Consider the following 16,540-nt stretch of genomic DNA (forward strand, 5'->3'; position numbering starts at 1 on the left):
ATAAAATTTATTGGTCAACCTAAAAAAGTGAATGTTCTTGGTAAAACGATTTTTTTTTTAAAACATTACCCAGACCAACAGTCCTGTTGCCAGCTTCATTTTTCTGAATTCTCAGATACTATGCTGACAATTAGATGCTCAACAGGCATATCACCTTTCAGGCACCCGCAGGAGATCCCTCAGCCGGGCACATGTCAGGGCACACGGGGGACTGGTGTGTGCGGTGCATGGGCTCTAAGCATTTAAAATAGGTTTCTTTACAAGATTCTTAGTATAAAAAATAATATAAATAAAAGTCAAGTAAAACAACCTCACAGTATTTCTTTATAGACCAGAAAATGCCTTATTCCAAAACAACAAATATCAAAATCTTTCTGTCTATTAAAATGTTTCATTTCTATTTTGCATGATACCAAAAATAGACCCACAAATTAATGACATTGTCATATTACTGCCCTTAGGTTTTTTTTCACCTGTATTTAGGTCTTAAAATTAACTCCTACAATATGAGAAGAAGGTGATAAGCTGAATATTTGAAAAGTTTAGCATTAAAAAATGCAGTTTAAATTAATTAGTGTGTTATGCTCATTATGTCCATTAACCAGATTCCATGAGTTTTGATATTTGGGTGGGAAGACAGAGCTAACACAGTAAGTTAATACCTACAGGTGCAATGACATGCATCCCAATTTAATATATTTTGTGTCTGTGGCTGTTTCTTTCCATGTAATTAAAACATATTAAAGGAGAGAGATGGAACTTAAAGACTAATACAGTGAGATATTTTCCAAGGAGACACACACATTTTCTGGTTTATGCTAGAAATTGGTCAGATTAGTGCTCAGAGTGATGTAAAACCATCTCTCCAGCTCTGAAATTCCTGAAAACACGAGTTAAATTTAAAATGTCTTTATAAACTATGGAAGGAAATGTTTGGAAGAGACGAGAAGGAGGAGAGGGAGAGAGAGGAGAAGAGAAACAGAAGCAGCTAATCAAAGGACAAATGACAAATTGAAGGGAATATTTGTAACTTAAAGTACTAACAAAAAACTGATATTTAAGTCTAATATCTTAAAAAGCCTTAGAAATCTATCCCATAAAAATATGGACAGAGAATAAAGACAAGTATTCACAGAGAAAGAAATATTATGTGTTTGGATATAAAAAAGGCATTCAATCCTACATAGTGAGAGAAGCATACATTAAAACTATAATGAAAAAAAAAAAAAAAACTATGATGAAATGTCATCTTCACCTCTCAGAATATCGAAGAATTCCTGCAAGTTGACTATGCACTTGAGTGGGGTTGGAAGGAGCATGAGAAACTCAAATTCTCACAAATAGTTAGAAGGAGTACAAATGATACCTGTGCAGGGAACTCTGGCATTATCAATCAACTTTAAATATGCACTGACTTTTTCAATCAGCAACCCTCTCCTAGACTTTGTCCTACAAACACCCTTCCACACCTGTATACCTACAGGTGCACTTGTACAAATAATATTTATACAAGCATTAACTCAGGCAAATGATCCTAGTGGCCAGCAACAGGATACCAGATAAATAAATCACACAGTAGAATAGTGTGTACCTGAATAAAGAAGGATCTGTATTTTTTGATGTGCTCATATGGAAAGATCCTCAGAAGATAAGTTTGAGTGAAAAAGAATAAATCAAGCTGCACAACTGCATGTATCATGTATTCTGTCTGTCTAGTACTGGGGTGAAATAAGAATATACATATTAACATTTGTTTTTGTTTCCATAGATAAGTCTTGTAAATTAAAACACAAAAAGTAGTTAAGTATAGACGGTGAGGAGACATAATGTCAATGGAGGCATAACATAATGGGGACAGCGGTGGGAGCAAAAATGTTTTATCAGTGTAGATCTTCCAATTCATGTTTTGAAATATGTAAATGTAGTATTATCCAGATGATATTAATTTTTATGCCACCTTGTATGTCTATAAAGTCATACAAGGTATATAAAGGCCTATTTCACCTTCATCTATTACCTGCTGTATACGACCAAAATCTGTATAGCACTCAGATCAATCCACCAATGTACGACATCAGTGTTTTATTATTGCTGATGTATGAGTAGAAAAAACACTGTCATTTTAGGACCTCTGATTCCATAATTTATGTAAACAATTATTAAGAAGTCATGAAGGAGATAAAACATTGTTTTATTTCTCCTGTCTTCATTATGGAATTAAATTTGCAATGGCTACAGTAGCAAAATTAAACCTATAAATAATAATTTCTGCAGAAATGGAAGTTTTAGCATATAGCAAGGGATGGTGGGTATCTAAAGTAAACTGATCCCAGTTATTGTCCTAATTCTGTCCTGTTCTGAGCTACCTTTGCATGAAGAAAAATAGTAACATCATTTATCCTGTAAGATTTACTGCTGTCAGTTAAGCACAGCTTTTCTACAGAAATTTGTGGCAGAGAGAGTTTTCCCCTCAACAATACACCTTATATGTATATGTAGAATATGGAAAGAATGTTAAATGTATTAAAGTTCATATTGTCACAAATACACTCACTTATTAATGTGCATTGTATGAATTTTAAGGTTGCTTTTTAAATTCAGCATTTTTTCATCAAAACCAAGCAAACTTGTGTAAGCAGAGCTGTTTACATAGTAGATAACTGCTAATAATAGGAAAAGGGAAAAAAAAACAAACATATAAAAGATTATCAATGTGTGAATTTCCATTACCAGATACTAATGCACAGTTTCAAGTATCTGCCCAGTGTAGCTTCTTTTTCTTTTAATTATATGGGTTTTCTTTGTATAACATTTTCTATTGCAATTAATTCATTTCAAGAAGGCCAGTACTTTATGTAGTGCAACATGATTTGTGTTTCCCTATCATTATAACCATACTGAGACACTTGGTCATCTATTTTAAAGAGATATTTGAAATACAGTCCTGGGGATTTTAACTAACATAACCATACTGCCATATATTCAAACTTGAGGCTTCTGGTTTTATGGTCAAGTAGGTATTTCAATTGTAAAGCACTGTTTTACTGGTAGATCAGATGATTATGACCTTATTTCATAGTCTTACATAAAATAAGACTGTGAATGTGCAATAAAATGACTATTTTCATTGTTCCACTCCTTTCATTTTCTCACTGCTTTCAATCATTTCCTTTATTACAGATCAGAAATGGAAGTAGCTTGTTCTCCTTGGTATCAGTAAGCATGTTTCTGAATTCTCTGAATATTCTTTTCCACTCAGTGTAAACTGTTCATCTTCATAGAAGATGGAATTTGACACTAGGGAAGCTAACCTTTTTCATGACCAAAAATAATATCTATTTCAACAACCATTGCCTTACATTAAATACTTAACCTGTCTTAGTTTCTTCTGTTTTCAAATTGTGGCTAACAATAAATTATATTTAAATTTTCTAGCCATTCAAAAATCTGTAATTATATAAAGACCTTAATTTTAAACATTTTAAAGTATGACTTTCTAGTAGTCTCACTGCTTGGTTAAACACATTAAATGTGTTATATGAATTTATGATTTAAAAGTATACAGTATACATTTATGGATCATCCCTATGGGACAAACTGTTTCTAAGCTAAATGCTTTACAGATAATGCCACATAAATCAGATAACTAATCTATACAATTAGCTCTACCATTATAGAAAAAATAGATATGTGTCACTTGAGGTTTACAAAGATATCAAATAGTTTACTCTTCTGTAAATCAAGTCAATAAAATTCCATAAAATATTTTTAAACAATATGCCACATGCTTCCTACTTATGCTATATTAATCAAATCAGTATATATTTTATCTATATATGATTGTCATCTCCTGCTTTTATAGAGTACATGATAGGGGCATGTTATAAATACAGATATGTAACATACTCTATCATAAATGAAAATGACATTAACATACCATCATGTATATTGAGTAACGTTTTTCCATGGAAGAGATAGAATTACACAATTTATTCACACCCCTTCACCTAGTCCCACCTCTGACAATAGTAGATAATGTTTGATTCTGACCCATTTATCATCTATTAATCATAGTCTGATGTTTTCAAATTTATCTAAGAAAATATGGTAAAGTATAATATGAATAGCTATGCCTAAAGAGCTATCATGAAGTATAAACTATCTGGGGAGATTTCGAAAGGAGGAAATGAAAAGGACTTTGAATTTTAGAACTAATTTAACACTTGACACTTTTTAAAGAATTTAGCATAAGCAACATTTGAGTTTGTGTTAGGCCATTTAGTGTTCAAGAGTTCGTTTCTCTTCCATTCCTGATGTCAACATCTCTCTTCATCTACGACCCACCTTTTTCTACTTTTCATGCTATATTCCTTGTTCCAAGGCCTATCTTCACCTTAAAAAAGGAATTCTGTTTATACTGAAGGACTTCCATGAGAGAGGAAACTGCCTTTCCCTCCTTCTCTCCTTATTTAATAAAATATCTAACCAATTATTACTAGGGCAATTACTTTCCTTCTTTGACACTAAGGCAGTGATTGTTTCTGCTTTTAAAGTGGACCAGAACCTCAGCACCCAGTGGAAAAGCACTGTGAAGTCTCCTACATTTAGTGTTACACCTAACCTCATGATTAAGAATTTTTCCTCTGTAGCATAATTTAAAAGTGTGATGGAGACATGGAAATCAATGTCAGAAAAAACACAAAGAAGTGGATAAACAATTCATAAGAGATTTAACAAAATATAAACTCTAGGTGTCATATCTATTCAAGAGGCATAATTGGAAAAATAATTTTGCTGAGTATTTCCCAACTAATTATACCTGATGTGACACTGAAAGTTACACACCTTTAAAGATATTCAAAACTGGCTTTTGAATAACTACATGAACTCTCATTTTAACTGTGCTTTCATCTGTGACAATTTAGCATTGAGAATCTGCAAAAGAATCACTACCTATCATCACCAGCATGCTTCTGGAGGCTGTGCTGTGGTCAAGATGAAACAAGAACAAGAATTTCAGTCAGTTCAACTCAAAAAAGATCTGTGGAGCATCTGTTATGTAATAGGAATTTTTCTGGAGGTGGAGTGAAACTCAGTAATCAGTAACACAATGCCTCTGCCTCAAAAGGAGTTCACCACCTAATAGTGGAGGCAAAAGGTCATATAAATTACCTGTAACAGAAAAGAGAGCACTGTTAAGGTGTCAAGACAAGAACAATTATTTCAGATTAAGAGGCTTAGAAAATCATGAAAGTGACACCTAAGCTGAATCTTCAAAGCTGGTAAGGATTTCGACTGGTGGAGACAGAATTTTCAACATGTGGAGACAGAGAATTTGAACCTAGGAAAAGAATAAGTAAAAACTTTTAAACTGTGAAACTGCATCTGTAGAACTCGAAGGACGGACTGCAAGTTATAAGGCAATGGACCAGCAAAACTAAACTCGGCTCAGATCTAGAATCGCTGACTGGGGAGTTTGCAATTTAAGTCATTTGTGAGCAGTACATTTTTTCCTGAATGTGTCTGTTCATTTTTATAAATCTTGCTTTGTACTTTGTTTCTTTTTTCTTTTCCTGTATGAGACTAACTTAAAAAAAAACAAGTAAAATATCTACAGAATTTTATTAATTTAAGCCCTAATTTGAAATGTATTGAGGATATTTTAGCATCATTTTGTCTGTTTAAAAATTAGACAAGTAACAAATTATCAGTAATTCTCATTGTAAATCATTCAGGCAATACACAAGGGTATTGAGTAGACTACGGCACTATTTCTTCAAAACTCACCTCACCCCAAACCTTTATGTAGGAACATGATTACCATGCAGTGTTTATTCTTCTAGCTGCTGTGATTGTTTGTATTTGTGTGTGTGTATATATATAATATATATATATATATAAAATTTCACTTAAATAAAATTCTAATATACCAATTACTCAGATTTATTTATTTCTAATTAATAACTGGTTAGAGACATTAAGTCATCTTTTATTCTTGTGTCAAAAAATGCAACTATGATAATGTGTGCTCATTTATCTTCCTCTAAATGTGCAAAAAGTTTAGCTTATAAATTAGAACATTTTTATACACAGAGAAACTTGAAAGATTTGAAATACTCAAAACCATCAGACGTTCAATAATCCATGCTTAGAATTTTCAAACTAATTATTTACATTACAAAATCATACTTGTCATTAGTCTTTTCAATGTATAGTTTTTCTTTTACTTTTATGAAAGTTTTCTCCCTCTCCTTATACTTCTCTGCCCTAAGTTACCCATATTCAAAGCCTCATAATAAAACTTCCATATGTTTGTCTATATTTATATAATCATAAACAGAGGGATGCATATTTATATATGAATACATACATACAAATATATGTATATAAATACATATTTATATATTAATATAGTTTACTCTCATTATTTATGGGTTCCATATTGGAGAATTACCAAACTTAATAAAATTTACTTGTAACCCTCAAATCTACACTAGTGATGGTACTTCAATAATCATTCTTGTACATGTGCAGAGCAGTAAAAACTGAGTCACCCAATGAACACATTCTTAGATAAGGTTTAACAGAGCGATGCTCAGCCTTGTTTTAGCTCTCATACTACAGATAAGCATCCTTTTCACAGTCTTTTTAGTAATTAAAAAAAAAAATTTGGGATTCTTGTCAGTGACACCACTTCTTAAAATGGCCCGAATTGTAGTGTTGACATGCTGTGAGTCCAAGAAAGCTATGATATGCCATATTTCAAAGAAAACATATGTAATAGATCACCTTAATTAAACATGAGTTATAGTGCTGTTGTCTGTTAAGTTCAATGTTAATCAATCAAGAACATATAGTAAATAAGATGTCTTTAAACAGAAATACTCATAAAACATGTGCTGACTGGATGACAAAAATGTTTGACCTGACGCTCTCAGGAATCTAACCCTGTATTTCCCCTAGAAGCAACTGCTCAATATTTCTAATTCAGTTTTTAACAAGACTATATAGAACATAACTACTACAAATAATGAGAATTGACTATATCTATATCTATCTATCTATCTATGTATCTATCTATGTATCATCTATGTAGATTCATCTTTTCATAATACAAACTGTATTTTGGAAGAGAACTGATATTAGCTTCTCATAAGGTGTTTCTATCCTATTTATACAATCTCCAATTTTCACTTGGAGTTTAATTAAAACTATTATAATCATACGATGTTTCTATTTTAAATTTTCACTACAATGATTTACATTAAAAGAGTTCTTGCAGTCATAGCACTCTTGCATTCTTGTGGTAAAACATATTTGGAAATACACAGCACACCATTTTTACATTAATATTTATTAAAATATAAATGACAGAAGAAATGTATACATATCATTATTATACAGCAGGAATGGTCAATCACAAATAAACAAAGTAACACAATCAGCACTCAAATCAAGAAATGGAATGCTGACAAGATGACCAAAGGCTCCTATCATTCCCCTTCCCATTCAAAAACACCCATATTTACTGAAGAACTGAGAAAACCATGCACATGTCAAAAGTAAGATGTATGCTCAAAAAAGATCTGAGAAGATTCTAAGCTTTCACTTCAGGCTGATCCCTAGGCTCAGTTTCTATGTCTTAAAGAAGTGCTCAGCAGAGACAATCTTCAAATGTTTTAGACAAGTTTTTGTTGGTTGGTTGGTTTGGTTTTTGGCTTCAGGCACTCAAGGAAATCTGACAAAATACCAGATATATTTAGACTAAGGGAAAGAGTCTTCAGAGACCAAACACAACAAGGAATATAGTCTTCGCAGAAAAATAGTTTGTAAAGTCACTAAAAAAATAGACTATTATAAGCCCTCAACAATTAAAAAAAACCCCAGCAAATTCTCATAAAGGGGGAGAATTTAATCTACACAGTTAGCACATACTATTAAAATAAACAGATTCCAAAAAAATCGCAATACACAAAATAAACAGAAAGTCTGTCTCATTCAAAGAAACAACATAAGTTAACGGAAACCATTCCAAAGAAAGTTCAGATATTGAATTTACTAGAAAAACACTACAAAATGACTGTTATAAATATAATAAAGGAGATAAAGAAAATCATAGACAAAAATTAAAGGAAATTAGAATATACTGCATGAACAAAATAAGAATATCAATAAAGAAATAGAACTTACAAAAATGAAATATATAGTAATTCTGGAGCTGAAATGTACAACTGAAATGAAACATCACCAATGGTGTTCAACTTCAAATATGAGCAGGCAGAAGAAAGAATCAATGAGTATTGGAAAAGGATAAGTGAAATTTAGTCAGAGGAGCAAGAAGAAAAAAGTGAAGAAAAGTGAACAGACTGTGATACCTGTGGGAGAACAACAACAACAAAAATTGAATCAATATATGCACTATGGTAGCTCCAAATAGAGAGGAGAGAAGGAAAAAAATGCAAGAATGGTTCAACATAAGACAATAAATAGACGTAATATGGCATATTAGTAGAATGAAAAGAAAAAAACTACATGATCATCTCAATTGATGCAGTGAAAACATTTTACAAAATCCAACATGCTTTCATGATTAAAAAGTCACTCAGAAAACTGGCAATAGAAGAAAACTTCCTTAATATGATAAAGGGTATTTATAAAAAATACCACAGCTAATATCATACTCAGTGGTGAAAGACTGAAAGCATGCCTCTGAGATCAGAAAGAAAACAAAGATGCCATTTTCCCCACTGCTAGTCTACATTGTACTGGAAGTTCTAGGTATAGCAATAAAATAAAGAAGATAAACAGTATCTAATTTGGAAAGGGAGAAGTAAAACTATTTCTATTCATAAATCAAATGGTCCTAAAGAGTCACAAAAGATTACAAAGCCCCCCAAAATCCTCAAGATAGCTACTGGATCTAATAAACAAATTCAGTAAAGTTGTAGAGTAGTTGTAGGGTAACTCAACATGCAAAAATTAGTTGTATTTCTATAAAAAAGCAATAAATAATTCAAAAATGAAACTAAGGAAAAATTGAATTTATAATAGCAAATAAAAGATTAAAATATCTAAGAATAAATTTATCTAAGAAAGGGAGATTTGTACACTGAAAATATAAACCATTGCAGAAATAAAAGACATAAAGAAATACAATGTGCTCAACAATTGGAGGCTTACCAATTTTTAGATGTCAATATTACTCAAAGAAATCTATATATTCAATGCAATCTGTATCAAAACTCCAACAGCCTTTTTAGCAGAAATGTTTAAAAAAAAAAAAAAACCCTCAAATTCATATGGAACTGCAAGGGGACCACAATAGCCAAAACAGTTTTGAAAAAGAACAAGTCTAGAGGACTTACACTTCCTAATCTCAAACCTTACCACAAAGGTACAGTAATCAAAACAGTGTAGTTCTGACATAAAGACAGACATACAGATCAATGAAACAGAATTTAGAGTCCAGGGGGGAAAAAAAACATACATGTGAGACCAAGTGATTTTTGACAAAGATGGCAAATTCATTCAACAGGGAAAAATAGTCTTTTCAACATATGGTGCTGTGACAACTGGATTTCCACAGTAAAAAGAATAAAGTTGGATTTTTAATTCACACCATATATAAAATTAACTCAAAATGGATCAATATTCTAAATATAAGAAGTCAAAGCCATAAAGTTTTTAGAACAAAACAAAGGGGTAAATCTGCATAAACCTGAATTTTGCAAAGGACCCTGAGATATGACAACAAAAGCATGAACAACAAAAGATAAATAGATAAACTGAGCTTCAACAAAATTTAAAATGTTTATGCATCAAAAGATGTTATCAATAAAGTGATAAGACAATTTATAGAAAAGTATATAATGTCAGCAAATGATACATCTGGCAAGGGTATAATATGCAGAATATATAAGGTACTCCAAGAGCTCAACAATAAAACAAAACCAGATATATCATCTTTGTATATCACCACAAGATATAGAACATTTTTATCTCTCAGAATGTTTCTTTGTGTTCCTTTTCAGAAAACTTGCCTCCCACCCCAAGGCATTTTATCTCACCAATGATAAGTTAGTGCTTGAATTCATATAAATTGATTCATACAGAATGAACTCTTTTGCATCTGAAATTTGTTTTTCAACATGATGTTTTTGAGGTTTATCAGTGTTCTTACACATACCAGCAATACGTTCATTCTTTCTCACGGCTGAATAGCATTCTATTGTATAAATGTATCAAAATTTTAAAAATCTTCTCCTGAAAATTTGGGCTATCTGTGGTCTGTGACATTATAAATAAGGCCACTATGAACACTTCTGGATATGTTTTTTGTTATGTATATATATCTTTTTATTCTGTTGGGTAGAAACTTAAGAGCAGAGATGCTAAGTCATAGGCAAGTGTTTTATACACAAACATTATATAAAGTGCCAGAAATTTTTCCAAAACTGTTTCATTTTTCACTCCTAATGGCAATGAAACTGTAGCAAATTAAGAAGAAGATTAATTTTTAAAATCTAAAATATCTGAGACTCATCCACTGAGAATTCCCCATTAAACTTAAGGATCGTTGGCAGAAATGGTACACTTGTAGAGTTGATACACAAAAAGAGAAGTTTCCATGATAGTCATAACCCTAACTTTGAAGAAGGGGACAGATTAAAGACGTAAATTCTTATCATTCAAATACAGTTCATTGAAGCCCACAGATCACAAATGCAGTGTGATCTACACAGCTGACATATTGAGAACATTGTTCCTTTATAGAAGACTGAGATATTAGAAAGAAACTTAAGTCTGTGTTACATAGCCAATATTTTCTAAAAAATTGATGCTATAACAAGGATCTTAACTAGTCTTCACAGTGAAATTTCCAAAGTAGTATATAAATGTGATTATTTTCCATTTATTGAACAAAAGCTTATTTGGTTACTACTAGACTTCAAGCATTTTGTTGGGCAATTGACAAAATAATTAGACAAAAACATTGCTCAATATCACTAAAGAAGGCTAACTATGTCTTTTTAAAGAAAAAACAATCAATAATCTTAATTATAATTATGAGATAACTGCCCAATATAGTTCTAAAATAATTTTAGTATGTCTTGTAATCAGGATCTTCAAATTCAGATTAATCAACCCATTTACTGATGTACCAGTAGAAACTAAAGCAACAGAAGCTGCAGCAACAGTAACTGTAGTACCAGTACTGGTGAAAAATGATTAAAAGGATAAAGTTCTACCATCTGTCTACTGTCTGTCTTCCAAACTGAACTTGGCAATGTTTTCTTAAACATCTTTATGTGTTTTAATTGCCTACTACTCATGTGCAACACCTTCCAATCTATATTGAGCAGGGCTTTTGGTTTATCATATTTAGAGAGCTTTTTATAGAAAAACAAATAAATAAACTATTCTCTGTTTTCTAGGGAATGAAGAAGCATGCAAACAAGCCAAACTAAAATATTTCACACAACTAAGCTAGATATTATGGTTACTGCAATTTAAGAATAAAAACAATTTTAAACCAATCAAGAGACCTAAAATTATTTTAGGCTCATGTTATGATGGGTTTTACAGTTTTATTATATAATATCTGATAATTTAAAAATATCAGTTCACACATGGTTGTTATGTTTTAATTGTTATGTTTGTTATAGTGGGTAAACTGCTAAAAATGTATAAAGCCAATATTAAAAAGATGAAGTCTGGAATATCCACAAAACAATGCAGAATTTTTGATGCATTAAGTGACTGATGAAAGCTATGTTGATTTTTCTAATGACAGTTATGAAGATATCTATCCATAAACTTCCTCTTTTTTAAAGCACAATATATAGAGCATCAATTACATGTCAAGAAATTATGGATCACACTGGTTAAAAAGTCCCCTACAAATCAATCAACTACAGCAGCTGTGTTCTTGAAATAATATCCTCTTCTTCTACAAGGTGGTGGCATTAAAATATTCTGGTTTCTCCTTACCAAGTTCTCTTAAAGTTGGGCATAACTCCAAAGTTACTGAAATTAGATGATTATTTTATATAATATTTATATATTTATATTATATATTTATATAAAAATATATATATATAAAATTTGAGTTAATTCAGTGTATGTAACTACACTTAGAAGGATGAATCCAGCACTATGATAATGACTAAGGAGCTACAGAACCAAATTTGGCACATGCTCATGCTTTGCCTCTGTTAGTGCTAAGCAAGCCCAGTTATGAAAATTCAGTGTGCCTGTTTAACAAGTTACCAAATGAAAAGAGATATGCCCTAGAACAGTGGGCCAGCCTCAGAATGGTTTCTCATGTTGTGACAGAGAGGCAAAGATAAAGCAGAAACATCAAAAGCTTTTAAGGCCTAGGCTCAGAACTGGCACACTGTCACATGTCTTTTTTAATTAGTTTTAGCAAATCACAGGATATTTAGTGGGAAGAACCACAAAACCATGTGGAAAGGCTATGGATACATATGGTCATTTCTCAACAATAAATTAGACTCAAAACAACATTGTCTAAACAATCTGTTCTCTTAATTCCAATTATTCTCTCCCCGAGCTGGGAGTAGTATATCAGTCGTATTCTTCCTCTAGCATGATTAAAAAATAAATTGGGAGCAGTTGTTATTCAATCTGTCCCATTACATCAAAATTCAGGATAAAATGTAATGATGTCTATCACCAATACGGGAAACAATCTTTCATAATTCTTGTCTTCTCTTTAAAATAATCATCTTGGACTTCATCACATTAATTCTTTACTTTTGCTTTATGATATCCATTCTAAAATATAGAACACCATCTCTTAATGTTTTCTCTTTTGTAATAAAAGATAAATTTTCTTAAAAAATATTTCATAGTTGTGTTCACAAAGTAGTTAGTATCAGAATGTATGTGCCAGCTCTTCACTCTTCACAAATGAGAGATCTATAACTGGTACATGATGGACAAATATACCTAGTAGATGATGGAAAATTAAAAAGACACTGTAAACATTTACTAATATAGTTCTACAATCCCTATGACAACATTTGCAAGAATGCAAGCTGATTATAGCTTATTTAATGAATAAAACCGTTATGTCTTCCTTGATTTTCATTGGTGGCTAAAAATCAAGTGTAATATTCATTATTTTATATTGACTATTCACCATGCAACTCAGTATTCTTAATCCAAATGCCAAAAATATAAAATTTAAATTTCGGTTATGAAAGATCAGAAGAAATCTCAAACGTGTAATAATGTATGTAGAAGAGGAGGAGAATTGGAAGAAAAAGCAGAAGGAGAAGAAATGGAGGAGGAGGGACAATGGAGACAAGGAGATAAATGCATTCTTAAAGACGTCTGAAAACTGCTTCCTATTTTTCATTATCATCATTTTTCATATTTATGGAACACTTAATACATTCCATGCATTGTACTATGTATTTTTAAACAAGAGGTATTCAAAATAGGAATAAAGTTATCAATAGCACTCATTATCAGCAATTGTAAGAGTCAGTAAGGTTTTCCTTACTTGTTCAATCATTTATCAACAGCAATCAGGAATCTTATTTCAATTATCAATAACAAAATTTCAAAGTCTGTGCTAACTTTCATTAATTTTAATAACTGTATAATGTGAATCTCACTTATATTTTTACTCTTATTATTTATCTTACTACATAGGTTATTTATTTTCTTAAACAGATGACTTTCATCCTTAGGGAACTTATAAGCCACTTAAACACAGAGATAACCAGTGGAAAAATGGGCTGGAAAAGGAGTTGCAATTGAATATGCTAATCTCTGGAGGGACACTAAGGGCAAATCTGCAATGATTCCATTCTGTTTATGCTGGTGACTCTCCATTTTTTTCCTGAAGACCAAAGTTGCTTTACCAGTGGTTACATACATGCCATCTCCATATTACTCTGAGCAACGTTTTTAATTTCAGTTTATATCTAAATACTTCAAATGAATTCAGGATTATGAATTTTTTAAGTTGTGCCTTTTTCAGATTTACCCGCATTTATCAATTTCTTGGCTCTGCATAAATTAGCACATTTTATTTCTTTCTTCTAAATGCAATTCTTCTTACTGAAGAAAATACCTAAAATTATTTTTTGACTTTCTGGATATGGTAAAGTCTCCAAGGTGTCTTTAACTTACTGTAGTTTTGGATGTGATTTATCTAGATACAGAGTTTGAGGTGTGGAAATATTATTCATAAAACTTTTGACAGTACTCTTCCAATATATTTAACTTTTAAGGGGTAGCTGATGTGATTACTTTGAGCCCATTTAATCTTAGTTTTAAGGAATGTGAACAACTGTTCTCAATGATAGAGAATATATTATCGCCATTCTTTAAAAGTTACATATATATGTATATAATATATATATTTATAATACACACAAGTATTTTAGGCAGAATAAGTTTGGAATCAAGAGAATCAAGAGAATAAGCTTTATAGACAAGCTGATTTAATATGTCTTTCATTCACATTAATGTGAATGCTTTAGTAAAATTCTTCACAGTCTGAACTTAGTTGCTCATCTATCAAATTCGGTTAACAACTGGTAAGACAACTAAATTAATGTGAATGTATGCATTACATTATGTACCCCAGTACTTCTATTTCTCGCAGTGTTCAGTATCTATTTGTTGACTTGTATCTCATGGAGCCAGAGGACTGTTTTGACTCAATGTAACTGGAGTAATGATACACACCACTTTGTGATTTTGTTTTTCTCTTCTACTACCCACTTCCCCTTGGACTGCATCCAGTTCTCTTGAGTGATGGAATGGGCAGAGATGTCGATCTGGGTTTTGCCTGAACCCAGGATAATTTACAGAGGGCATCAGGAGAGCATACTTCTGGTTTTTCTGCTATTTTTGATTACTTCCTGTTAAAAAGCAGATTAGTGTCTCCAACAATAAATTGTGGATATAAAGCCATGTCATTTTGTATTTTTCCTGTGAACTTCATTGATGCATTTGGCAATGTTTTGTTGAGAAGGAGGTAAACAGAAATTTAATATAAAGACCTCGGAGGTTTCATTAATATTCACTGCTTATGCTAAATGAGGCTGGTGCATAATGTGATGCCTCTGAGACTTGTTATTTAAAATTATGTTTTTTAAAGATTATTTAATATTGAATCCTCATTTCCTTAATGACAAATTGGGAAAATGGTATATTTCAAAGTGATTCCATGGAATTATCACTACTTACATAAAGGATAAAAATAATCTGTCAATAGAAAATTACTTCCTGGCTGGGGATTGTATCATTCAATAATTTTAAGATAGCCTAGAATAAAACATGATCCTATAAGTAAATTACTGTTATTTAAACAGAAATACAGAATAGATTTAATGTGGTGATACTAGCCTTAGCTGCAATATTCAACCAATTTAGCAAAATGGCATGAAATTCCAAATGACCTGCTCTGCCTAGATATAACTATTTTAAAAAATCAACTGAATATAATTGAAATAAAAAATTGTAATCTGACATTATACAGAAATCGTGTTCAGTTACTTTTCCTAATAGACTTGGTTTCTTAATTTAAAAATGATGTGCTTTTCAACTTTTTCTTCAGAGAAAACTATTTTGGAAGTTTTATATGAGGGGTAAGTGTAGTTTAACTTCCAATTTACATGACATCTACTTCTGTGTAGTTAAATGTATAAATTCCTAAAATGGGACCTAAACTTTTCAGTATCTTTTGAGAACGGCTTAATATACTCCCTAACAACTTATTTACATATCTATAAATAGAAACCAGCAGTTAGCTTTCTCATGGCATAGCTTGAAGATGACACACAGAAATGGCATCTCACAAAAAGGAGGAAAAGAAGTAACAGGTCATCAGCCTTAGACCTCAGGTGGTTAAAGAGAGAATGAATTTGGTGTCTGCCACAATTTTGCAAACTTTAATGATACTTTTATCCATGTGACTGATCTCTCTGGCCAGGAAACTATCTGTCATGTGACTGGTGGGATGACAGTTAAGCCAGACCTAATGAATCCTCTCCGTATGCCAATATGTTTGGCCACCCAGGAAGTGGCTCAGAGGTTCAAGGAGCTGGGCAACGCTACCTTGAACATCAAACTCTGGGTCACAATAGGAAGCAGGACAAAGAGCCCTGAACCAGGGGTACACTCAGCCCTCAGAGCCCTTGTCTGCTCAGGAATGAAGATCGGGCACGTTGTGGATGTCACCTCCACCCCTTCTGACAGCACTGGCAAGAAGGGAGGTCACCATCGGTGAACAGGACTCCTCAAATTGTTGTTTTCCACTAACAAATTGTATTTTTGTAACGAAAACAAAGCAAACAAAAACAGCAAATATATGCATATTTAGTTGCAAATAAATGACTAAGACTTTGCTGGGTAGAAAAAGACATTGGATAAATTGAAATTCTAAGTTTATCTTAACATACGCTTGAAAGTCAGCTTATATTCTACTAAATAAGAAAACATGTGAACATACAGTAACAAGTACATAATTATGTGTATCATGAGTACAATCTGCTTT

General features: G+C 31.9%; 1 pseudogene; it reads left to right on the forward strand.

Annotated features, from left to right (window-relative positions):
• The first annotated feature begins 15,830 nt into the window (after positions 1–15,830).
• On the forward strand, positions 15,831–16,273 carry LOC105071329 (small ribosomal subunit protein uS11-like; annotated as a pseudogene).
• Positions 16,274–16,540: the final 267 nt, after the last annotated feature.

Source organism: Camelus bactrianus, chromosome 11 (assembly GCF_048773025.1).
Source record: "Camelus bactrianus isolate YW-2024 breed Bactrian camel chromosome 11, ASM4877302v1, whole genome shotgun sequence".
Taxonomy (NCBI): Eukaryota; Metazoa; Chordata; class Mammalia; order Artiodactyla; family Camelidae; genus Camelus; species Camelus bactrianus.